Genomic DNA, 27563 nt, shown 5'->3' with positions numbered 1-27563 from the left:
CGAAGTGGCTCAGGGCAGGGTGACAACTGCACGGCTCTGCTGGCACTGCGACGCTTGCTCGTCCCTGTGGGTCCAGGGCTCCTGGTGCTGCTCCACTGCGGCTGTCTCACCCCACTAGTGCTGGCCAGCTAGCCATTGGGGCAAGCTAGGGCCCAGGCGATCCTGACCCGTGATGCAGGTGGAACAGGTTGGTATGGTGGGAACAGTCAATTAATGGTCATTTTTTAGGGCTTAATGCAAAAAACAATCAAGTGATGGAATACATGATCTAAATGAAGTTCGCTTAAGAACCTTAACTTGCTGCAAAAAAAAAAAAAAAAAAAAAGGAGACAAAAAATCCTTCTCAGCTGCTGCCTCTGGGGAGTTTTTATTCACAATTGCAATTCACAATTTGCAATTCAAAATATATCACAATCGTTTAAAGTCCCTTTTCTCAAAACAGAGAGAAACATTTTAAGTATCTGATATCATTTCTGGGAAAGAAAAAAAGTGCAATAGAGTAATTACTAGTTATTAATTCTTCAACAGATTAGTATATCAGAAAAAAAATGAAGCATCTTGGTTTGTTACAGTAACATATAGTTCATAATAGGATGAAATCACAGAAGAAATTGTAGCATTCAGTAAAAAGTGAACTCAGGGAAGCATGTGCCAGCTTTCCCAATCTGATGTGTGAACCATAGAAAACAAAAGATGGGTTTTATAATGATTAGACAGACTAAGAAAGAATTCAGTTTTAAGTTATCTAACAGGGGGCAGGAATGGGTTTGTGATTTTTTGTTCACCTTTTTTTTGTTTGAGATTTTTTGCTTTGAAAGGGGATGAGTATTTTTGTGGCCTATACTTAATTTAGATTTAAATTCTAAGCTCTCTGAATTCCATGTGCATCTCTCTGTAGTGAAAGGAATGGAATATTTCAGGTACTTAATTCACACGGTATTAAGCCAAGCCAAAGCCATGAAAATGCCATGATGCAATTTAGTGAAAATTTATCTTTCACTGGGAATAGTTCAATTACAACTGAAATGAGATTGGAAATAATCTTTTCTTCTATAAACCTTGCACCTGGAAGACAATACATCTGTTTAATATCTCGCCACTTCTATCATTCTGTGGCTTACCTGAAACTGTTTGTTCTAGCAGTAGTCACATGAGGCTTCTCTCCTATTTCTTTTGTAAAGTTACCTTAATTATTATGAATAGCTGTCACCTATTTATTCCTACAACTATTTTTCCAACCCAGAGATGTATGTATCATAGTTAGTTTACCTCATGCTTGAATACATTTAAGAGCAAGAGAAATTAAATTCTAGTTAGTTCAAGACCAAGAGGAAAATGTAATTTTCCATTAACAAACCACTCTATCTACTGTTCCTAAACATTTTCAGATTGTGTTGGCTGTCATTATCTTAGTAATAAAGCAGGAGCTAATTTAAGAGAATTAAAAAAATGCAACAACTCAACCCTTAAAACCTATGAAAAGAAGGGTTGGGTTTTTTTTCTCAAATTTTCAGGTAATAAATATACTGTTATTCTATATTTCAGTACACAATTCTCCATTAATTATTATTGCATGTAAATTATTACTGTGACCATACTTTGCTGGTATTGTAAATAAATATAAAATCTTCTTTAGATGACTGATTATTTTCTCATTTCCACTGGGCAACCAGCAACTCTGCATCAACATACAAATTAGTGAATATGAATGATGGCATCTGCTGCACCTCAAGGGGGAATACTCCAATATTTTTAAGCAAGCATTTATTTTGTTCCAATTTTCAGTGTCATCTTTGCTTGATCTTCTTTCCCTAAGACGTCTTCAGTGACAGGACATCTCCATGTTGCTAGGGGTTTATCAAACACCAAATGTAGTTTACTTTCAGAGACTTCAGTGTTCCCTGTGTCAGAACCAAAAGTATGGGCGAGTGTCAGCAACAATTCCTTAACTGTTGTGTACTAGGAGTGCACGTGAAGCAAAAGAGCTGCATAGCAAATTTGAGCAATTTCATCACCTCTCCAGGCGGAGTATTGTCCTATGATTATTAGAAAACATCCTAGAACCAGAAGAATAAATTATGCCAGCTGTGAATACAAATTATTGGTCAGTTAATTTTAAAAGAAACTTAAAGAAAAATGCAATTTTAGAAGGAAGAAAATGTATACAAATACTGTCATGAATTTTTTTTTTATGAAATATATAATTTCATACCAATATTGTGCAATAATTGTTTCTCACTCTTAGCCAAACATAGTTTTCTTTTAATAAGTGAAAGTTATGAGTAGTCAGAACTTACCTTCATTTCAAATATATATTTAAGACAAAATAATTCTCTGGTTCAAATTACATATTCTCTTTTGTAGAAGGTCAGTTCAGGCACTTGGCTGGATTCTGTGGCTATAACCCTGGGGTGTCTCAGCAACCTGTAGCACTGCAGCTCCGTACTGTACAACTGAAGTTTGTATTTACGTCCATAAGAGAGCCACGCTTACAGCAGTGGAATGAATATTAAGGAGGCATGATGTGAAAATTGTTAGCAGGTAGCTTTTTGGAAAATATTTATTTTAAGTTTTAGGGTAACTATTGCCAAGATCTTACTTTTTCAAAACCCCAAAAATATATTTTTTCCAAGTCTAGTGTATTATTTCAGAAGCTGTCTCTTAGATAAGATGCACACACATACTTATTTACATATATCCCAACTAATAGTAATTGATAAAGTTTCATGAAAACTTGAAACTATTGCCAAGATATTAACCCTTTTGACTGTAAGCCAAATTTTAATTTAGCTAATTAATTTTCATCTTCTTAAAATGTCCTTGAAATTTCAGCTAATGAAATACTTCTAAACAGTTTGTCTATCTTTTTTTTTTTTTTTAAATTGTCCTAATTTTCTAATGTCAGATGCAAAGGCAAATTATTTGAGCTCTACAAGATGTGAGGTTAAACACATAATCGCTTCATGAACTGATGTTGTTATTCCATATGTGTGTTGACTTCCAGGAGTAAAGCTACAAACAATAATGTTTTCATGTGTATTACTCAGCTCTCCAAAAAAAGTCTCACAGGTTTTAAATACTGCCCAATAAAATAGGGAAATATTAAGCCGTGGACAGGACATTAACAACACACACTGCAGTGGCAAACGGGTCCCTACTTCTGCTCCTTTTACAGAAAAGCTACTGAGAAAACCTGGATCCCAAATCCATCTGTCTTTCCATGGGGAAGAATATGTTTAAGGAGATCCTCATTTTCTTTTCTGTTAGTGGTGAACATGTGCCAGCTCTCACTGAAGGTAAACCAACAGTTACCAATTCCACCGGACACATTAAGTCTATGTTTTCCTCTTAATCATATCTGGTTTGGCATTGCAGAATCAATTATGCTCTTAGTTTGCAGATACAGAAAATGAGAAATGTACCAGAACTACTCTGTACATTGTTCATTTATTCTGCTGGGGTATAGTGTTATACTTGCCCTGTAAGGACAAAAAATGTCTAATTCTGGTTTCTAGATTTCCCAAGGTATGGAGACAATCCAAACAGACTACTACTTATTACTGTTGAGCTAAACCATGCAACACAATTACTTTTCCGAGGTTAACCATAAAAGCGGTGAAATTTCTCTCCAGGATTGACCAGAGTAATTTTCAATTTACCTAATTAGGCAAACTGGATGGCATATTTTAGCAATTACATTTCAGCTGTGGCTATTTTGGAGCAAACTCCCCCTGGACTTTGAGATTTCCCACTTGTTCTGTTATCAGACTTAAACTTCATCTCCCTGTTTTGTTTATTTAGCCTTTTTCTTTGAAGACACTATTGCTGCTAACGACCAGCTAATCAGGTATAGGCTATTTTTGGCCTGTAGCTGTTTTTTTCAGACAATCTCTTCAACATATCTATGTAATTCAACTGCTTTTGTCAAGCTGGTTTGGCAGGAATAGCTGGCTACTTCAGGAACAGCATGTGCAAATTAGAGCTACTAATTGCGTTCACAATAGAATAAGGTTCTCACCCACTCTTTGCCACATCGATTTCTCAGGCAATAAAAAATATTTCTTAGCACTAACGCCTGCAGATAAGACTACAGAGATGCAAAGAGACTTCAGTGGAGCCAGCAAGTAGCTATGTGATCTTGCTTCAGAAAAAACATGACTTACCATTGTCTACTATTTGAAATTAGCTTAATTTTTTTTGCATCAGGCTGGAACTAGTCACGCAAGTTTTTAAACCCAGTGAAATTATTTGCAGAATTCTTGAAATCCTTAGAGATAATTTTTAAAGCTTGATAGTCAAAATGTTACAGCTGCCTTACTTAGCATTGCAGTAGAACATCGCTGATAGATATTTTATTAAAAAAAATTATTGTTAGTAAAATATTTTAAGGTTAAATAACCTTAAAAATATATATAACATCAGTGAAATGTATAGATTGTCTTCTTAAAGCCTTCGGGTACTCATATGACATAAAGCTAGTTCAATTACTTCCAGAGTAGGTGAATTTGCTTGAGGATCAGTAACCAGACTAGATAGCATTTCTCAACCCACACTTATCATAAGGAACTTCTTACAACTTGAGAAAAGCTGAAGAAAAAAGTGTCAATACTGACATACTAAAGTGCCCTGTTGAAGGGACTCTGTAGGAAAATAGCTCCTAATTACAGTCCTCACTTAAGACATTGGATTCAGTGATATTTTCCCCATCATGTATTCCTTGTCTATTTTTCCTGGAATCTTGCCAGATCTGATAAAACTTTAAAAAAACTGTATCACTTACTACTAGAAAATTTTTTCCAAAATGTATCTGATCAATTTTTTGAATTCATGATTGAAAGGTTCTTTGTTTATAAATGATCCTATCTTTCAGTAATTAAGTAGAACAGACTTTGAAACAGCTTTCAAAAAAGACAGATATTATTGTTTATACTTTGTCGTGGTTTAACCTCAGCCAGCAACTAAGCACCACGCAGCCGCTCACTCACTTCCCCCCATCCAGTGGGATGGGGGAGAAAATCGGGAAAAGAAGTAAAACTCGTGGGTTGAGATAAGAACGGTTTACTAGAACAGAAAAGAAGAAACTAATAATGATAATGATAACACTAATAAAATGACAACAGTAGTAATAAAAGGATTGGAATGTACAAATGATGCGCAGGGCAATTGCTCACCACCCGCCGACCCACACCCAGCCAGTCCCTGAGCGGCGATTCCCCACCCCCACGTCCCAGTTCCTAAACTAGGTGGGATGTCCCATGGTATGGAATACACTGTTGGCCAGTTTGGGTCAGGTGCCCTGGCTCTGTCCTGTGCCAACTTCTTGTGCCCTGGTTGGGCACGAGAAGCTGAAAAATCCTTGACTATAGTCTAAACACTACTGAGCAACAACTGAAAACATCAGTGTTATCAACATTCTTCGCATACTGAACTCAAAACATAGCACTGTACCAGCTACTAGGAAGACAGTTAACTCTATCCCAGCTGAAACCAGGACAACTTGTATTTGATTCTATTCTATCTTTCAATTTTTCAAATTTGTTTCTAAGAATCCTTCAAACATTGCACAGAAAGCTGTTTAACTTTGTCCTTTTGTTGTGGTTTAACCCCAGCCAGCAACTAAGCACCAAGCAGCTGCTCACTCACTCCCCCCCTCCCCCCAGTGGGATGGGGGAGAAAATTGGGAAAAGAAGTAAAACTCGTGGGTTTGTTGCCGAAATCCAGAATAAAACTCCTTAACAGCAATGAGAAGTTAAGAAGCAGGCACTCCTTTTTTGCAGCGCTGGGCACACAGGGGATTTCTAAGCAACAGAACTAAGGTCCACAACGATCTCTTAGTTTCTTAGAACAAAACACTACAAACTAACAAATCTGTCAAAGTTGTTACGGTTAACTAGTTTTAGACAATACTTATTTTCTTATGATTGTATACAACACATTTTATATGTTTCTAAGCTTCTATGACTACACTGCGAGCTTCAAACCCCTATATTCTACAATCTACCTTTTAATCAAACCCTGCTTATAAAATTTTAACTTTTATCAAAATATTTGTAAGATTTACCCCCTTTGAAAGTTTTGAGAATCATTTCAATACTTTCACTATAATTTTACGAATTACAAACTCTGGGATTGTTTGTCCATCTTGCTGTCTTGCAACAGCTTGGATGATCATACGATTAGAAATAGTTTTAGAATTGATTTTCTTCTTAAAAAAAATAGACAAATCACACAAATTGTATCCTTTCTTTTTTTTAAAACTATTAATTTTAGTATTTTCATCTCAATATAGATCGTGTCACAGCTTGTTTAAGGCAGCTAAAAGTGACACAGATATTATAATAATGATGATGACAATTACAATTACATTTTGCAAAAGCCACGCTAACCATCCAGTCAGAGAAAATCCAAAGTTTTGGAATATCTTATTCAGCCAAAAGCTTTCTATATTTGATCTTAACTCTCTACTACTTTGAGCCACATGTTTTATCCTGTCTATCTGATGGTTTAAGTCATCTGTTACATTTGGTATATGGATACAACACAAATCATTTGTAAGTCCAATGTACCCACATACTCCATGTTCCTTTAACAACAGTAAGTCTAAAGCTAGGCGATTTTGCAATGCCATTTTACTAGTAGCCTGCACCTGCGCATTAAGTTCGTTTAGCCCAATTCTAGTAGCATTAGCCAATGTTTCTACTTGGAGTGAAAGGTTGTGAAGAATAATTTTATTCTGAAGAGTTGTTACCTGTGGTGTAAAAATAGATTCCAATACCCATCCTATTTGGGTTCCAGTACTTGGGGGTTGCCAGGAATCATCCTCTTGTTTCACTCGATTCCACCATCGAGGCCGTAGAGGGGATTTCTTCCAAAGAGGGCATAGAGTCAGTAAGCCCAATGTCCACTGTTTATTTTTGTCTTTCATGGGGAGGTGAGTAGACCACATACCATCGCTACTCACCCAAACAGTTAGTCCTAAACTTTCTACCTGTCCTTTGTTGCAGTCTATTCCAGGCCAAATTCTTCTTCCATTATTAAGAGGGGACCAAGTATCATTTAAAACACTACTATAATTTCTACAAGCACATCCCCATCTCAGCGCTTTAGCCACTGGATATAGTCTTTGAACTTCTGCATCAGAAGAATTACAAGTATAGACCTTTGTACAGTTCCATTTAGGATGTGTGATTTTCTCTGTTTGTCTTGCCCAATCCAAATTTCCATAAATAGTTTTAGTTCTGGGTGGATCTAACAAGGGCCCTGTAAGTCCAATAAATTCTAAACACCATTCTATATTTTGAATATGATCCCAAGTTCATCTCTGCACTTGTCTCCATGGCTTTGGCAGTTGACAGCCCCAAGGGGTATTTGTACAAGTTTCTCCTGAAGGACGATAAATTAGTTCCTTTGCCCATGAGGTAGATGGTTCAGTAATGTTACAATTCAAAATGCTATAGTTCCTTCTTTCAAAATTTAAAGAATAATTGCCGTCTAGATCTGTCCAATTTAATCTACTAAGCTGATTTTCATTGTCCCACATCTTTTTCCAAGTTTTGGTTAGATTCATTGTCAATATTCCCCATGGAATTGGATTCTCAGCTGACTTTGGAATCCGAAGGCAGGCTGTTATTGAACTCAAATTTTGTACCTTTGCAAAACCCTGAATCAATTGTAAAACTAGATTGTCCTTTATCAACATCCCAGGAATAACTGATATCAAGATTAATAATTCAAGCAATAATCATCTCATTTTGTTTACCTCACACTACAGATTCTTCTGTCATGTCAATTCGTGATTCTACTTTTATAATCTTACATCTGGTTTTTTTTATCTTACGCTTAGAGCGACTTATAAGAAAATATTCACAACCTATAATGCACAAGAGGATCAATGCCCCTGACAGTATCCCTAATAATATCCCTAATATTATAAGCTTTACACAATTGTTCTCCCAAGTACATAGCATGAAACTTATCTATAGATTTTCAATTTTAAAAGACCGGTTTCCTTAGACCTTCAATTCCCTGTTGGTGCTTTCTTTATTCTTGAATAGTGAATCCATGCATCTAATTCAGCAATCTTGACAGCAGTGAAAGTAGTCAACAATATTTGAAAGGGTCCTTTCCAGCGTTCCTGAAGAGGTTCAGAAGTCCATGTCTTCACATAGACATAATCACCTGGTTGGAAATCATGTACTGGATTTTCCAAAGACAGGGGTCTGCTCCAAACAACTGCACTCCGAAGCGCAGTTAAAGTTTTTCCTAAAGAAAGTAAATAGTTATACTCATCTTGTTTTCCTTTTAAATGTATGCTCAAATTTGATTTGGGAGATTCATGAGGTTTTCCATATAATAACTCATAAGGACTAATCAATGTCCCACTCTTTGGTTGGACCCGAATTCGTAAAAGGGCCACTGGGAGTGCCTGAGGCCATTTTAAATTGGTTTCTTGACATATTTTACTAATTTGTCTTTTCAATGTCTGATTCATTCTTTCCACCTTTCCACTAGATTGTGGTCTCCAAGGTGTATGTAAGTCCCAAGTAGTTCCCAAAATTTTACTAACACTCTGGACCACTTCTGCGACAAAATGAGAACCTCTATCAGAAGAGATTCCAATAGGTACTCCAAATCTCAGGATAATTTCTTGTAATAACCATTTAATGACCTCCTTTGCTTGATTGGTCCGACAGGGAAAGGCTTCCAGCCATCCTGTAAAAGTATCAACCCCCACCAGAATGTATCGATACCCATTTTGTCGAGGTAACTCTGAAAAATCTATTTGCCAATAATCCCCTGGTTCCATTCCTGACTTCAATATTCCCATTTGGACCTTTTTCTTTACAACTGGGTTGTTTTTCAAATATATCTCACATTTAGCAGTTGCCATTTTAGCTATTTCTAGCATTTTTACTGATACCACTTGCCTTTTTAAGAGTTACTAATGCTTCTGCTCCCCAATGACATTCCTTATGTTTTGTCTGTACTATTTCCCTCATTACAAATGGTAAGACTACTACTTGACCTTTTGATGTCACCAACCATCCTTCTAGATTTTTCCTTGCATTTAATAATTTCCCCAACTTCTCATTCTCCTCTGAATATTTAGGTTTTTCCTTTGGTAATACAATAGTTTTTGTAGGAATTAATGCCATTTGTAAGGCATTCCTTTTGGCTGCTTTCCTAGCTGATTTATCTACTAATCTGTTCCCTACAATCTCTTTTGTATTCCCTGATTGATGTGCTTTACAGTGCATGATAGCTACTGCAGTTGGTTTCTGTACTGCTTGTAATAAATGCAAAATCTCCTCTTTATATTTAATGTTGGACCCCTGAGAGGATAATAATCCTCTTTCTTCCACAGAATCCCACGGACATAGACCACACCAAACGCGTATTTCAAATCAGTCCAGATATTTACTTTCTTTTCTTCACTCAATTCTAGAGCCCTATTAGCCCAATTAGAGCTACTAATTCCGCCTTCTGAGCTAAAGTTGTGCTCGGCAAAGCATTGGCTTCTATAACTGATTTTTCAGTCATTACCGCATATCCTGCATAGCGGATTCCATTTTCGACGAAACTGCTACCATCTGTATACAATTCCCAGTCCGGGTTGTCCATAGGTACATCCTTCAGATCCTCTTGACTGGAATATACATATTCAATGGTAGTCAGACAATCATGTCCCAGTTGTCCTTCTTCCTGTACAGAACTCAGAAAGACTGCAGGATTAGTTAAGTTAGTGGTTTTCAAAATCACATCATCTTGCTCCATTAAAATTACCTGATATTTCATCATTCTGCTCAGGGATAGCCAACGGCCCCCCTTTTGCTCCAAGTCTGATATCACCATGTGTGGCACATATACCTCCATCATTCTTCCCAAAGTCAATTTTCGAGCCTCCTGTATTAGCATCACAGTGGCCGCTACCGCTTTCAAACAAGCAGGCCAGCCTTTACTTACAAAGTCCAATTGTTTGGAAAAATATCCAACCGGTTGCTTCCAACTTCCCATCTTCTGAGTCAGCACTCCCAGTGCAATGTGTTTTTTCTCATGTACAAATAACTGGAAGTCTTTAGTCAAATCCGGGACTCTCAAGGCTGGCGCTGTCATCAGGGCCTGTTTTAAACTCTTGAAAGCTCTCTGCTGATCTGGACCCCATTCAAATGGTGGACCTTTAAGAGCTTCATATAATGGTTTAGCCAACAGACCATAGTTCATTATCCATAGCCGACACCACCCAGTCATTCCCAAAAAGGTTCTCAATTCATGGGTATTTCTCGGCTCCAGGATACTGCAAATTGCTTCTTTACGGTCTGTTCCCAGCTGTCTTTGTCCTTGTGAGACTTCAAAACCCAGATATATCACAGTTTGTTTTGCTATCTGGGCCTTAGTTCTAGAGACTTTGTATCCACTTAGCCCCCAAAAGTTCAAAAGATCAATTGTTACCTTTATACACGCTGGTCTCTCTTCCATAGCTATCAGTATGTCGTCTACATAATGTAGGAGCAAATGTCCAGGTTTGGGACCATCTCGTTTCCACATCTCAAGTTCTTTTGCTAATTGGCTCCCAAAAATTGTTGGGCTGTTCTTGAACCCTTGTGGCAATCTTGTCCATGTCAATTGCATTTTTTGTCCTGTTTTTGGATTTTCCCACTCGAAAGCAAATAATTTCCGGCTTCCTTCTTCCAGGGGTATACAAAAGAAAGCATCCTTCAAATCAAGCACTGTAAACCACTGATGATTCTCCCCTAGAGCTGTTAAAAGCGTATATGGATTGGCCACTACAGGATGTATATCTTTCACTATCTGATTTATCGCCCTCAGATCCTGTACTAATCTATATTCTCCTGATGGCTTTTTCACTGGTAAAATTGGAGTATTATATTCAGATTCACACTCCTCTAAAATTCCATATTCCCAAAATTTATCAATTAAATTCTTGATTCCCAGTCTAGCCTCAGGTTTAATTGGATACTGCTTTAATCTCACTGGCTTCACATTTTCCTTCAGTTCTACCTTTACAGGCTATGCCATTTTAGATTTTCCAGGTATCTCTGTATTCCAAACTATAGGGATCACAGCATCATCAACTTCTTGCGGCATCTCCTGAATCTTAACCTTCTCCTGTATCATCAATATTTCTCCTGTCTTTGATTCTGGTATCTTTAAAAGAATTTCTCCTCCCTCAAAAGCTATCTGTGCATTTAATTTGGATAACAGATCTCGACCCAGCAAGGGTATCGGACATTCTGGCACATACAAAAATTCATGTGTAATTGCCTTATTTCCAAATTTTAAATCAAGGGGTTGAAAGAATGGTCTATTTTCCTGTTTCCCAGTCGCTCCAATTATGGTTGCTGTCTTATCTCCTAATTTCCCTTTGCAAGTATTCAAAACAGAATATACTGCTCCTGTATCTACTAAAAATTCAACTTTATCATTTCCCAGCTTAATTGTAAACAGAGGTTCAGCTGGGCTCCCCTCCGGTCCCCTTCATTCATTCAAAGTCATCATTTTCACAGCCTCTTGCTGATTTGTTTGCGGCTGAGGACAATCCTTTTTCCAATGTCCATTCTCTCTGCAATATGCACACTGATTCATTCCTAGAGGTACATTAGGTTTCCGGTTACCAAAGTTTTTAAAACCTCCTCTTCCTTGAGTTCATCCTCTTCCTCTTGCTGCACTCCCTGTTAAAACAGCTATTAACCTACTTTCTCTAATCTTTTCTTCCTTTCCTTTCCTTTCCTTTCCTTTCCTTTCCTTTCCTTTCCTTTCCTTTCCTTTCCTTTCCTTTCCTTTCCTTTCCTTTCCTTTCCTTTCCTTTCCTTTCCTTTCCTTTCCTTTCCTTTCCTTTCCTTTCCTTTCCTTTCCTTTCCTTTCCTTTCCTTTCCTTTCCTTTCCTTTCCTTTCCTTTCTTCTTCCTCCTTTTCCCGATTATTGTAAATTTTCCATGTTGTTTCTAACATTTTATTCAGATTTCTTGAGTCCTCCCCCTCCAATTTTTGGAGCTTTCACCTTATATCAGGCACCAACTGTCCCATAAAAATCAAGGCTAGCTGTTGCTGTTCTGCCTCTGTCTCCAATTTTAAATCAGCATATTTTCTAGCAGTTTCCTTCAATTTTTCCAAAAACACAGAGGGAGATTCATTTTTGTCTTGTTTTATCTCATATAATTTAGACCAATTCAGAGCTTTTGGCATTGCATGCTTTACTCCATACAATACCCGCTTTTGGTACCGAGTTAACCTTCTCCTGTCTACAGGGTCATTCGGATCCCACTGGGGATCTCCTGAAGGAAAACTCTGTTCCAAAGTTCCAGAGAGCATTTCATTCATATGTGCCACCTCTGCTTGTGCTTTTCCAGTTTTTAATACCATCTGTTTTTCAGTGCTGTCCAATAAATTATCCAATATTACTTGTAAATCATTCCAATCGGGATCCTGAGTTCTAATAATTGTTTCTACAACCCTTCCTACTCTCTCCGGATCTTGCCTATAAACCCCTGCCGCCTGTTTCCATGCCATCAAATCCTTAATAGAAAATGGCACTTTGACATATACTGGCCCATGCTGTGCCACTCCCTGTCTCAAGGGAGCCAACAACTGAGATTGCTGACGAGTTCTCCGAGACACTGGGGTATGGACTACTACTTCTGGTGTTTCATCAACTTCGTCCCCCCTCCTAGTACTATCTGGTTCTATTATTCTCCCTGATTCAATACTCCTTTCCCGTGCATGTGAGGGAGAGAGATTCTGCTCCTACCTTGATGGAGCTATTTTTAATTCTAGTTCCATTTCATCCTCTTTTGGTACCTTACATCTAATGCACCTCCTTCCAATGTCACAAGCCGACCAACAACTCTTAGCTTTCTTATTTTCTGAAGTTAATGTCATCACCAAATTATCTCGACTAATTAACTAGCATTCCTTTTGCGAATCCGTTCTCTGTCTCAAATAAAAGCACAAATCCACATATGGCACTTCACTCCATTTACCTTCTCTTCTACAAAATAACATTAACTATAATATTGTATTATAGCTTAAAGTTCCATTTGTTGGCCACTTTTCCTGATTTTCCAAAACATACAAGGGCCACCAATGATTACAATATTCAATCATTTGATTTTTACGTAAGTCATCATGCAATTCACCCCAATGTGCCAACAAACATCCCAACGGAGATGTTTTCGATATCTTTCCATCAGTGGATAAATTTCACATACTCTTACTCTTAAATAATTTGGCTAATCCCATTATGTTTATATATCAAATACTAAATATCTATTAAAAATATATATCAAATATCAAGTATCAAATATCAATAATCAAATATCAAATGTCAAATACCGAACCAAGTATCAAATGCCAAGTATCAAGTACAAAGTTTCAAATACCAAATGCATGTATCAAATACCAGATATCAAATGAATGCAAATAACAATTGTTGCCAGGTAATGGAATCCACCTACTTGTCTAGGGCACGGACAAAACCGACTTCCCTAGGCAAGAGCCATAACCAATATCCCCTGGCAAGATTATTGATCAGCAAAATATACTCATTCTTAAAATTTCCAACCTCAGTTGGAGGCACTACCTTTGAGAACTCTATAGCATATAGGTTCCCTTGTCTCCACTATTGTCTAACCCTGCAATAGCTTTCGCTTATGACTTACGGGCAGACACCTAGGCTTCTACACAAATGGGTACCCTCTCAGCCCCAACCCTGCGAAGCTTTCTCTGCGCCTTATGGGTGGGCTATCCAAACAAGTTTCAAAGAAGACGTGCCTTACCCTTTTTCCAGGGAATGTTGCGAGGAGCTTTATGAGTCAAGAGCGATGGTTCTCCCCGAGAATCCCTCGGTGCCGGCCGGAGCTCGATCAACACTTGATCTCGTCCAGTCTCACTCGCAAGGTCCCATCTGGGTCGCCAAAACTGTTGCCGAAATCCGGAATAAAACTCCTTAACAGCAATGGGAAGTTAAGAAGCAGGCACTCCTTTTTTGCAGCGCTGGGCACACAGGGAATTTCTAAGCAACAGAACTAAGGTCCACAACGATCTCTTAGTTTCTTAGAACAAAACACTACAAACTAACAAATCTGTCAAAGTTGCTATGGTTAACTAATTTTAGACAATACTTATTTTCTTATGATTGTATACAACACATTTTGTATGTTCCTAAGCTTCTATGACTACATTGCAAGCTTCAAACCCCTATATTCTACAGTCTTTACCTTTTAATCAAACCCTGCTTATAAAATTTTAACTTTTATCAAAATATTTGTAACAGGTTGAGATAAGAACGGTTTAATAAAACAGAAAAGAAGAAACTAATAATGATAATGATAACACTAATAAAATGACAACAGTAGTAATAAAAGGATTGGAATGTACAAATGATGCACAGGGTAATTGCTCACCACCCGCCGACCAACACCCAGCCAGTCCCTGAGCGGCGATTCCCCACCCCCACGTCCCAGTTCCTAAACTAGGTGGGACGTCCCATGGTATGGAATACACTGTTGGCCAGTTTGGGTCAGGTGCCCTGGCTCTGTCCTGTGCCAACTTCTTGTGCCCTGGCTGGGCACGAGAAGCTGAAAAATCCTTGACTATAGTCTAAACGCTACTGAGCAACAACTGAAAACATCAGTGTTATCAACATTCTTCACATACTGAACTCAAAACATAGCACTGTACCAGCTACTAGGAAGACAGTTAACTCTATCCCAGCTGAAACTAGGACACCTTTTGATATCCTTCATACTACTTTTCTCCTGTAATTTCCTCTTTTCTGTTGTGTTCTTATTTCATACCGTTCTTTCTCATCCCTTACTACTTCCCAGACTTTGTTATTTCCTTCAACTATTTTTTTTTACATATAGCATTGTCTTTCCTTAGGAAACAATGCTTATCTCTCATTATGGGTTTGTATTCCAATACATAAACCCAGAAACATACTCTATACCCACCTACTTGCTGTGACATTTCAGTTACTTTATGACTATGTCTCCAGTGAAAACGGGCCACATTTCACAGGGGCTATTTCTGGCACAAATAACACTTTTTCTTTGGTTGGCCCACATGGCTCTTAATTCTGAAATTGAGATTGCTTGGAGCACAGGAGGATGTAGGCTACTCTTTACACCTGTCTGAATCTGGTTGTCTTCCTTTCCAAAATGAAGAACTCAACAGAGGGCAAATAAAATTTCCAGAACCAGCAGCAGTACCTGAAAGCTCAAAGTTATAAAACATCATCCCGTCAACATCATACAACTAAAAACTTCATTTTCTCTTCTGTCTCTTTCTAGTTATTCTTTCCAAATACATAAGGCTTTTTCTTAGCAGCCTTCTCCCTTTCCTCTGAAATGGAGGGGTGGTTTTTAGGGGTATTATTGTTGGGTGCCTGTTAGACAAATGCAACTGAGATATAACATCAGAAACAAAGGATCATCAAGGAACATTTCATTTATGCAAGATTGGAAAGAGACTAAAAGTGCTAGGTTAAGACTGGCAGTTTCTCTCACACTGAGCAGAGTATAGCTTTTCTTGATAATTTATTCTTCTGTAAATTGCATCAGCAGCAATATTAAGACAACATAAGAATCACATTCTGAAATATCATTTTCATTATCAAGAGTAATTATCAAGAAACATCTTTTTAACACGTTTTGGTTCATCTTAATTATAAGAAGGTTTATAACACTTGTTATGGTGGATTTAATTCACCCTAAGTGACGAATGCGAATCATTATCATAATAAGAAAATATAAATCAGACAGCAGATTTCTCTGTACTGTATTTTATGATGCTTAGTCATATCTTTATACCTCCTAATTTTCTTAGGGAAAAATATAGATGTCCATTGTAGGGTACGGTTACAAGTAATTATGGAAATATGACTGGAATAAAGGTGGTGATCTAAAACATCATGACAATCATAACCTTATTTTATTTAGAAAATATTCCTAATTTTAACTAATATTAAACATGTTCAGATTTTCCTGAATATATTAAAACTATTGTTTATGGGTATAGGGTTCTCGGGTTTTTATTCACTTATAAGCATATATGTTTTCTTGTCAGTTCATTTTTAAACTATCTAAAGTCATCATTTAGACTGGCCTTCTTAATTAGGGCACACACACCTAAGCATTTCCTTCACTATAACCTAATTCTACAGTCTCGATGCAGGCCAATTTTAGACTATAGTCAACTGAGTAAAAGCATTTGCTTAATAACTTAAGTGGGTGCTTAAGTTATTTAAAAATTGGACTCTTATAGGCAGGACTGGACTATGCCTACTCTCCATAAGACTATAAATTTAGAAAAATCTTAGATACACTTCTGAGCTTTCATTTTAACTGTTATCCATATAACAACTTGAACTCAGATGTTTGAATCCTGAGCCTGAACAGCTTTGACTTGATTCCTTAGGAAAGCAGTCTAATTATTTTACCTTTTAAAATATACTAAATATCCTAATGTGGGAATGAATATTACTGGACGAAAATTGCAGATGATAGTAGAGCTACAATGGAAAGGAAGAGTGACACCATTAAGCTACTTGTCCTATCAGTGTGTGGTTAGTATAGTAGCTAGCAACCTTGTTTTGGAAAATTGACAACATATGAATATTGCTGCTAAATTATATTCATAGATATGTGGACTACTATGCATATGATAAACTGAAGGCATAGGAAGTGCTCTCAAACATTAACAAATCCAAAATACAGGAAAATATATTTCTTTTAAATTCTTTAAGGAGTAACGTTCTGAGTTGTTATGAAACTTTAGTAGATGCAAGTTTTCTGGAAATAAATGTGAATTTCACATGAACCAGCGGTTCCACCTTTAGTGATAAATGCTCAGTTTCATTAATAGAAGCATTAACATTTGAATGATCATATAGGTATATGGAATTTCAGACCCTTTCTTACACTGTTGAAATGACCCAGTGTTCACACGTCACGGAGCATTGTGCAGTACAGGATGGGAGTCTCTTAATTGTTATTCCCAGTCCAACAAAACTGCAGGTTTGCAGGGTGGGGCCTACTGTTCAACTTCAGACAGTTTTTGGTGATACCTGTTTTCGCTGTGATGCAATTCAGCTGTGCCCCCCTAATGCTGTGGTGCTAACAGCTAGAGAAATGACTATAAATGTGCGATATACGAGCACAGACTTGCAGAAAGTTGCAAAAATTACAGACGCTGCACCATGGGGATCAGAAATTACTTAATCCACAAAAATCTGACTGTTTTTACCTTAAAACAACAGGCTTATTGTTTGTCCTTTCAGTGCCTGGAGGATTAGGCTGCAAACGCCTCAGTGCCACAGGTACAGTCTTCTGCCTCCGAATGGTTTCGGCAGTAACACCTGTCCCTGTCAAGGTGCGCTGGGAAAGTGTGCATTGGGATGTTTAAAAATGACATCGTGGCAGTTGAGATCATTTAACATGCTCAAGGTAACAGGCTCCTGGCTTAATCACAAGGGGCCGGAGTCAGGGCATAATCAGTGATGGGTCCTTAACTGCAGGATTTGCTCCCCACCTTGGTTCATCGGAGCCTGAATCTTGCTGATTTCTCAGGCATGCCACAAGACCCGTTTGTTCTCCGAGGCTTTTCCAGAGGCGAGAAATAAAATGAGGAGAGTTTTCAGGTGATTTGACAGCATCCGGAGAGTCATTGTCAGGTTTGTTTTAAATGTAGTGCATGACAGCGTCTGTAAATACGCAAGGAGTGGAAAGGCAGGCAGGCAACAGCTCACTGCAGATTGAATTAAACTCCACGCAAAACATTTTATTAGGTTCTAGGGGTACAATACTTTCCCAAAACTTTAGAAACACCCTCCTGCTCATGCTTATTTCAGTCACTTAGCATTTATATCTGGTTAATTAATACTTCAGTATATGGACTCCTCATTTGCAAGACATGGTGAAAGGCAGGGCCCATGCAACTAAATGAAGCTCTATTGACTAACTTAGAAGTTTGCCTGAGCTGAAGAATTGAGCCTTTATGCATTTAACTAAGCTCTGGAAGAAATTATCTATTTTTCAAGGAATGTAGTTTTTTCTCACTTGTTCACTACTTTTAAATATGTCTAAATAAATATTTACTTAACTTGGGAATATAGAAACTTAGAGATACTTTTTTTGTGCCTAGAAGCACCCAAAAGCAGGTATACCCTGTAGAAATGAAAGAGAAATCAATGCTCCTCCTATGAAATGAGAAAACTTAAAAACATTGAGTGGAGAATTATAATGAAAGTGGGCCTTACAACCTGTATAAAACAGAAATATTGCTGTTCAATTTTTAAGTGGACCCAGCTCTAATGAAAAGCTTGACTTACTGCCTAATCTTGCAATACAAGCCAGTGAATTTTCATTTAAATACCCATGAGAATGTCGTGTATAAACATAATACAGAAGACACAACACTATTAAGATCTTTAGGATACAGGTTTAGCAAATGTATCTGTCTGAAGAATATCTTTTCCTCATAGCTGTCCTACTTATGACAATGCCTCTAAAAAAAACGCAGACCCCCAAACAAAACACCCTCCGCACTTAATAGCTAAATTCAGCTGCAGATTAATTTGTTTTCTTAGCCTGAAGGGCACCGCATACTTCACAATAGAATGGATACTGAAGTGCTTGCAGAGTGCATGATGAAGACCAGCGGGTTTATTTTGTGAGTTATTCTCCACTAGCTACTGTTCTCAAGCGAGGCTGTATTTAAAAATGTTAGTGAAGACAAAAAAACAAATTTGTTATTTTTCAGAAGTTTGCTAGTTTTATGCCTGAGTATATTAGGAAGCAGGGCACACAGTGCTGTACTGCATGCTACTGATTTCATTTTTCTTTTTGCATTGTTCTGACAGCAAGGTCATTTATCTTTTGGATAAGGAATAAGAAGCAAAAAGAAAATACGAAAGCTATTTGATTTGAAAGTTGTGCTGTGTTGAGAACATTTTGCCACTGCCTACTGCTAATTTTTATTCCACCACAAGCAAGGACACCTCCTCATCAATAAGATGACTTGGTGATAGGTTTAGCAGGGAAGCCAAAGAATTGATGGGCATGATATAGTAGGTTAGGATTACTTGCATTGCAACTGCTTATTCTTTAATTACATGGAGGACTAAAAAGGGTGAAGAGGGAAAAAAAAAAAAAAAAGGTTACCTTTATTTGCACGCTGTTGGGTAGTTCCAAAACTGGCAGTCTATGGGGGGGAAAAGCTAACCCTTTTCTCTAAGAAACTCACCTTTCTTGAAGGACAGTGCATCAGAGTAAGTGGAACGCACTACAGTATGCATAAAAAAAAAAAAAAGTTGGGTTTCAAAATAAAATAATAGGGTGTGCAGTGAAGTGTCTCATTCCAAACCTCTCTTCAAAGTATCCTAGAGCATCTTCCAAATAATGGAAAACTATTCTACTGGGTTCCTGCTGCTTTCTCTGTGAGAAGGTCCTTTAGCTGCAAGATTCCACAACAGGTGTATGGCATGGAAAGTGTTCACTTCTCCATTCCCTGCATGCTTCCTCCACAACAGCTCTCCCAACACTTCCAGATTGAAATCAGAAACTGCCAGGAAAACAATCCTTTTTTGAAATAAGAAAGGGGGAAAGGTGTTTTGTGAAAGACTTTAAACTTTCAGATTTGATTCCCACCCAACCTCCCTCTCAAACTTAAATGCAACTAACTTTTGAAAGGCTTTAATGAAGAAAAGAGAAAGAGACTGGAACAGACCATCTGAGTAGTCAGTGCTCTTGACTGGGATGGCAAGGGTTCAGATAAACTGTAAAAATCTATTCTAACAGCTTCTGGACACTTGCATTTTCAAATTAGAAACATTTTGTCTGAATATTCTGTCAGCTTTTTTCCTGTGCTGAAAAGCTATACACATGACTAACAGAAAAGTCATTGTTATTTATTGAATTCAGAGGCATTTGAAAAAAAAAAAAATCGAGTACAAAGGTGTACAAAATTTGTAAAGGTACATCTGTAAGTGCAGAAAAGTTTACTGAACTTAGATCTTTGAAATCCTCCAGGGTAGTCAAAGTATTTCCAACAAGGTACATCGCTTAATTCCTTTTGTTTCAGTCAGAATCCCTGTACTTCTGCTTGAAAGACTATCAAGAAAAGACAGGTTGGAACTAATTTGAAATGTTTATAATGGGAAGGCAATCAGAGATTTTCACACTGTAATTGATACTGAACATAATACAAAACTGAAATGTTATCTGCCTAATCAGGCTTGATCTCTTTTTTTTGTTTGTTTGTTTGTGAAATGCTGAGGGGTGTGAGGTTTTACTTTCACTTTTTTTTTTAATTCCTTCAACAAAAACTTTTACAAGTTCACACAAATGATGCATATTTTCTATTTTACTTTCCAAACAGCTTGCATGCATGTAGACCTATAACAGGCAAATTGTAACTCTTCTTCAGATACTGATTTCCTTGACATCCAGCAGCCAGTCTCTATCCTGAGTTGTTTACCCTTCTCTGTGTGTTGCTTCCCCATTCTGTTTCATGTCACACAGCCTAGACTTGATTATTGATATCTGCCTCAAATATCGTTACCTCTATTGCTGATTTCTGGACTAGCGACTTTGACCCTTACATTTACCTCCATCAATGCATTCCTTCCCACAGCAGTTCTTCTCAGCTGAAATACAATGCTGTGCATTGACTACCAAGACATATAGGGAAAGATGTTTAAGCATAGGGAGCTATACACATTCATCTCTGTTTTCTGCATTAGTGTAGAAGCATACATGTACAAGAAACGAACACTAAAAATAAAGACAGACAATAAACACTAAGCTTTAACTCTTTTGAAAATCTTTCCCATGACAGAAGTACACATTCTTATTGTATATACATACTACTCCTTTCAAAAATCTGAAGTGTTTGAATAACCAAAGATGAAATTGGAAGGATTATCTGTAATCCTCAAGCATTTCATCCGAAGAACTGATGACTTGCACTCTACCTAGTAACATAAACCTCAAGTAGGGTTAGATGATGACTGACATAGTAGTCATTTGCTCATCCTCATTTCAACTGTGTACTTGTGCTATTCCACAAGTGCCATTCTGCTATTCAAAATTATTTGTCTTGCCAGTAGCTTTTAAACCAGACGTGAAAAAAAATCATTTTCTAGCAGAACTTTTGAAATTACCTTTTACCTTCTGAATCAGTGGGTTTTAACGTAACCATTTAAAACAGTTGGACTGATTCAAGAACTTGTTCAATCAGCAGCTCCTTTGATGAATATTCATCTTCCGCTTATCTTAAAATTGGATTTCATAGCTGTCTGTTGCCCGCTGCTTGGAATCATTCAAGCACTTGGCATAGACTTGTATGATGTTTGCACTTTTGGGGGGTAGATTCAGCCTTTTGTTCACAGCCACGAGGTGGTTTGCCCACGGCCAAACCAGTAGTCATCTGCTTTGGGTGGGAGGATGCAGCTTCCCTGCACAAGACGATGGAGTGCTGAAAAAGGACTTTCTGAAGGTAGAAACATACCAGTCAAATGAGAGAACTGGATCCAGTATAAATGTAGATTGTATGAATCTGCCAACTGGCATCCCCGTACAATGGAGGAGAGGCGTAACAGCCCATGGGTAGAACAGTCCCACCTCAGGCTTTGTAGCTGTGAGGAAAAAGCTTTGCACACATCTTGTACCTCTGCCTCTTCCATCCACTGTGTGAAGGCCTAAAACCAAATGGTTGGGCTATTCAACTAAAGGAGAGTACAAGAAAAGTTTTGCCTTCAAAAGAAGAGACAGAGAGAGAGAGGAAGAGAGAGAATAGCAGTGATCCAGTGGTGTATATGCCACAATAATACCATGGCAGAGGAGCACAAATGGCAAAGGAATTCACACAATACTGTTCGTTACAGTTTTTATAGTCCTGAGCAAAAGTGGATAGAGTATGTCATAGAGCTAGGTGATGCTAGTAACTTTTTCCTAGCCAAATACAACAGTTAAATTTAATTTTGTATTGCTGTTCCATGGTTATTAAAACAGTGACTGTGTGAAAAATGATATTGTCTTAAAGGATATGCTTCTTTAGGGCACACTTTCATAATTTGCCAGAGATTCACCAGCTTTAACTGAAGTCCAGTCAAATCCGTTAATTAAAACTAATGGAGCATCTGTCCCAGCTCTGCTTCCCTCTTCATAATTGTCCCCCCTGCAGAGCTATTAAAAGAGAGGAAGAACAAACTTGAACTGTATTTTTGTGTGGCTAAAATAACAACATGTCTTGTGTCAGAATATTTATTAGTGTTAATTCCCCAGACTGACATTTAGATTTCAAGTTGATTTTTAGGAGTCAGGTTTAGTTGGATTTTAAATAGTATGATTAGCAGGTTTTCAGTTAGGGACAAACAAATAAAAATTACTGTTTGGTGTTAAACATGAAATATTCCCATGATAGCTTTATTCAGCAAAAGTAATGAATAATCATATTCAAGACCCATCTACCCAAAACCCACTACTAATTTTGATTAGCCAGGATATTATGAGGTTGTGTGGGTCCTTTTTTTTTTTTCCTTGCAAGAGAACAGCACTTTGCTCTCTTGTATACTGCATGACTTGGTCCTGTACAAGATTCAGAACTTGCATTAGCGCTGCCAATACCACAGAAAGAGTGTGAGTGGCTGAGAAAAAAATTAATTGAGGTGGCATAAAATTCAGACAGCTGTGCTAATCACATTTAAGATCTGTCTCATAGATGACTGACCACCAGGTTTCTAAAACAGACCTCATCACTCTTCTCTCCTAGGTTTTATGATCATTTTAATGTGTTTTACCATTATTCCAGATGTATGCTGTTGTCTAGTTTCTCTTAATATGCGAAAACTGAAAAAAGTTTTACACCCTGGTATCTAAGAGACCTTCTGATTACGAAACATTTCATTTATTGGCTTACTGTGAGGTGACAGAGTACATTTGGCAAACAGAAGCAACTATGGTGGCACAGCCATGAAACTAGTCCCCAGGTCGCAGCAGATTCAGGTCCCTTCTCTCTGAAAAAGTTAGGTTTCCTCTGAGTATATACAAAGGTATGATTGCATCACTCCTGAAGTATGTACATGAAATCAAATTCATTTAAGACTATTTTTAGAGCCAGAGAGAAATAAGATGTCCCAGACCCTGAGGAATTTCAGTGTCACAATGTCTACTTTTTTCTCAGGTGGTAGTGAGAACTGTCTGATTTATTTTAAAATAGAAAATTTTCAATAGCAATATATTGTAATATATTAATTTTTTATTTTGTCTAAGTTTTTAATACCCCCCCCCACAAAAAGAAAATAAAATTAAGTGGAACATCCCTATGCAATTCAGGTTTTTACAGGGCCCTTGCCTATCTCTTAACCTGAAATGCAGACTTTTCTAAATGTATAGGATGAATGCTTTTCAGTCAATACTGACTGATGGAATTAAAATTGCAGTGAACTTTTCTCAGTTTAAGCATAAGAAATATAAAAAATCAGTAACAATCCTAAAATGAACATACTCATAATGAATGTTATTGGTGCTCACAGTACAAATCAACATAGAAAATCAAAAGCTTACTCTCAGAGTGAGCAGTATGAAAAATGGTTCCAGTTAGCTTTGATCCGTCATTACAACTTTCTGACTTGGAAGCACTTTACATGTTCAAAACTGGTCAATGATTCACTCCACAGTCATTAAACAAATATCAGCACTTGTAGAGATCCTCAGTGCTGTAAGAAGAAAGCTAATTTTCAATTGTAGCAAGCTGTAACAGAGATAAAAGAACAAATTTTCAGGACTAATATCACATCAAAATAAGCTGCGTGTCTTTATACTCAATGACTTGCTGTAATTCTAGACTATTGACTACCTCCATGGAGCATTTTTGGATGCTGTCCATCTTCACGGTGGATTATTTTTGCAATACATACACTTCACTAAAGCATTTAAAACCATTATCCTTGATGTAATGCAAAGATGACATAGGTTATTACCATTATCTGGCTACTCTTTGGCCAACTACTTGCATGATGCAAAAATGTTATTTAAAGTAAGCATAATTTCTCCCTTTCTATATCATTGCTATTTGTTACTATGGTCATAATCAGTGATCGATAGTGGCTATACCCAACTAAGACAGGCACTGAGCATCAGTCATTACTCAATCTAGAACTGAACGTGTGGTATCAGTCACTGGTAGGAAGCACATCCGTTTTTTTAACATGAATGAAAATGTTTTTTTTTTAACAAATGCCATGTCAACTTCTGACATAATAAAAATCAACACTAGCATTCTTCTCGGTTATTTTTTTTCTGTGTAAAAAGGCTTCAGATGTGAAGACAAAATACCCATACCTAAGAAATGCAAGTAAAAGTAGTGTAAATTGGCATATTGATACTGAAAAATAGGACCTTTCTTGTGGATGATTACCCTTTCAGATAGCCTGGAAGAGAGCACAGACTGGGGTAATATAAAAACTGGTTGTACTTCCTCAAACCATACTTAAACCTATACTCCACTCATGTATGTTCTGAAAATGAATTGCCCAAGCAGGGCATTTAGATTTTTACAATATGATAATTTCTGTTCTTATAGGTAAAGTTGGATTAGTAAGGAAAAAAAGACATTAACAATGTGGACATTTTAAACTGCCATCATTTCACTTTAGAACGAGCATCTGGCTCAGATATATGGGCCAATCTAATCCTCAAAGTAAATTTTTTGCAGCTCATTTACACATCACTGAATTTATATGTAATTCAGCCCTCATCTAGAGGTGGTTTTCAGGGACAAACAGTTAAAGTTCTTTCTCTTTTTCAGTAGAACAAACTGGACTGATTTAGTCAATGCTGACAAAAATGATACAAAGTGAGTATTAATCAAATTATGGTAGCAGACAGAAGGAACAATACATTGGTCCTGATATAATGAAAAAACCCCAAATCAATGTTTCCAATCTGTGAAAATAAAAGCCATAGTAGACTGAATTTGGATTCTTAGTTTGTTAGCGTCACAGTGTAGCAGTGACAGAGTTAATCTTAGAAGATGTGACTCTCTGAAATTTCTTCATGGAACCTATAATAATAACAGTACTTTTCAGTATGCATTCACCAGGAGAAAGAAAAAACATACAGAAGTATTACTAGTTACTCCAATTGCTTTGCAAGGTGCATATATCAAGGTCATTTCAACATAAACACTGAGAGAAAACTCATCGATGAAACTGGTTGTTCTAGACATAGATTTCCTTACTTCTGCACAGATCTAGAAGATAGAAGATGTGCATCAACACGCCCTATTTCTTCTCCAACTTTGTAAAAGCTAAGTAGTAGGCATGAAAGTGCTGTGTTAAAGTACAGAGTCTCCACTTCTGGCCCTCAGAACTCACATAAACCTGCTGTAAAAAGCACATATATTATAAAGTTGTACGTTGTCTCTATGTCTGTTTTGCTGCTTGGCAGAAAGATACAGGCTCGTACCTGTCAAAGAAAATTTCTCTCCAGTGGTATAGCATCCACATTTTATCAGAATGGAAAACTTTAGTTTTGGTAAAAACATTAAACTAACGTCTGATCTGACAGAAGATCCTGGGAAGACTAAATTTCCAAAAACATAGCAGCTAATGTTATCTGGTTTATCTACAAAAATTATTATATTGACCAAGTGAAAAACCTTTGGAATCAGCAAATTTTTGCTTCTGTACCACAGCATGTTAGCACCAAACAAGAGTGGAAGAATACCACTTTCACATATATTGCAGCAAATACATACAGATCTGTACAGTTGACTTTGTCTGAACTTCTATTTATGCTTAGATTTTTGTCATTTAAATAATACTAGCAATTGGGAAGACTATATATTTGTATTTTGTTTCTTAAAAATAGTTTTTTCAGTACAAAGGTTCTCTTGGACACACTTTATATTAAGGCTACATTTATAAGTAGCTTATCAATTTTCAACAATTGTTATTGCCACTGGTTAATTGCACGTTACAGCATCTGACTGGAGAAAGTTTGGTTATAAAACAGATTGATAAGCAGTTGCAACACATTTCGCAGATGAGCTTATATGTAATTAAAGCACATGAGCTCTACTCCGCAGTATGCTTATTACAATCTATGTTAATTATTTATTAAACTTTTTCAAATTGTACTGTTATAATGAAGTACAAATTGTACCATTACTCACAGAGAGTGCAAAGGCTATATGTGCAAATTTAGTTGCCATGCTTATTTTTTTATGAGTTTAAGGATCTTACTGTCAATTATAAGAAAATTATTCTTAAGAATATGTTTAACCTTAGTGATTTTATATTAACATAGAACATCGGTTTTGAACATAGAAGTAATGAGAGTGTGCACTTCAACTTTAAAGGATTTATATTAAGGCCACTTAGAACCTTATACTGAGAACAAAAGAGGGGACAGCACTTTCTCACAGCCAGTAGTTAGATTATTGTTGCAGGCAATGGGATTATGGTATTGAAAGCTCTGGGCCAGAATGGCTTTCCTTCCATGAGCTTTTGCAATTCATATAAATACATTTACTTCTCAAGATACTCTAGTATGTAAATTTTCATGTTGAAAAGTACCAACGCTACTCAGCTACTTTTCCATTCTACCATATCACCTCACTGGAATATGCCTTTGCCAAAAGCCTTTGAGCAAGCTCATTTTTGACCTGTGAAGGAAGAAAATGGAGCTTCCAATGGAGCTTCCAATGTTCTTCCTTGCTCTGAGGAGAAAATACATCTTTTCAACCATTCCTGCAGTTCTAATCACTTCCTTGACAAATACAATTACTATGGTTTACGTGGCACAAGCCTATCACAAAATCCACTCAACCTGTGTTGCTGTCTTTCCAGCCACACAAATGCAGGGTGTTGAAGTTCAGGGGAGAACTGGTACCTTTCAGTGGATCTTCGTGCATAATCTTCTTTCTGCTTTCTTCACAGTCATTAGGTGGTGTTGATCATGCACAAAAGTGACACTTAAATGTTTTTGTAGCACCTGAAGTCTATATTACCTTAAAATCTGAGGTAAGCCCACATCACAGTGATCCAATCTTCTTTCAAAATGCATTTAATGGTTTAAATGGTTTCACAAAGGTAAAGGCCAGTTGTGAAATTCATTAAATGTAGATGTAGATTTCCCAAATGTCTGAGTTTGTTCAGATGTGGATTACTGTTGTAGGTCCATCTCTAGTTATGTTTTAATTAAGTTTTCAAAACTGAGACAGGGAAGAGGGAAACATTTGTTTAGAAAACAAACACACATTCAATCCACAGCCAAAAGAAATAATAGAAATGACCAAAAAACCCCAGACATTCACAAGGAAACTTCAGCTCTTCACATCTCAATCCAGATCCCAAGTTCACTCATATGATTTACATAAAAAGTATAAGACGTTTTCCACAGTCAGAGAAAAATGAAAGTCAAATTGACCTCAACTGACTTAGATGAAACAGGTCTAATGCCTGAGAATCATTCTTGGAGCAGAAGTGCAGTCATCCCAAACATTTTCATTTTTTCCCTCCCCCTCCCTCAAGAAAATAATTAT

At 37.1% G+C, this 27563-nt stretch overlaps 1 long non-coding RNA gene across 1 annotated transcript; it reads right to left on the bottom strand.

Annotated features, from left to right (window-relative positions):
- Positions 1–19730: 19730 nt before the first annotated feature.
- Positions 19731–25641, bottom strand: LOC138684568 (uncharacterized). The gene is made up of 4 exons (XR_011323816.1): positions 25572–25641; positions 23582–23768; positions 21345–22201; positions 19731–20125 (listed from the first exon to the last, which is right to left on the bottom strand). It is a non-coding gene; the product is annotated as an uncharacterized lncRNA (long non-coding RNA).
- Between the last annotated feature and the right edge of the window lie 1922 nt (positions 25642–27563).

Source organism: Haliaeetus albicilla, chromosome 3 (genome assembly GCF_947461875.1).
Source record: "Haliaeetus albicilla chromosome 3, bHalAlb1.1, whole genome shotgun sequence".
In the NCBI taxonomy this organism is placed as follows: Eukaryota; Metazoa; Chordata; class Aves; order Accipitriformes; family Accipitridae; genus Haliaeetus; species Haliaeetus albicilla.
This window is presented reverse-complemented; position numbering and strand designations above follow the sequence as displayed.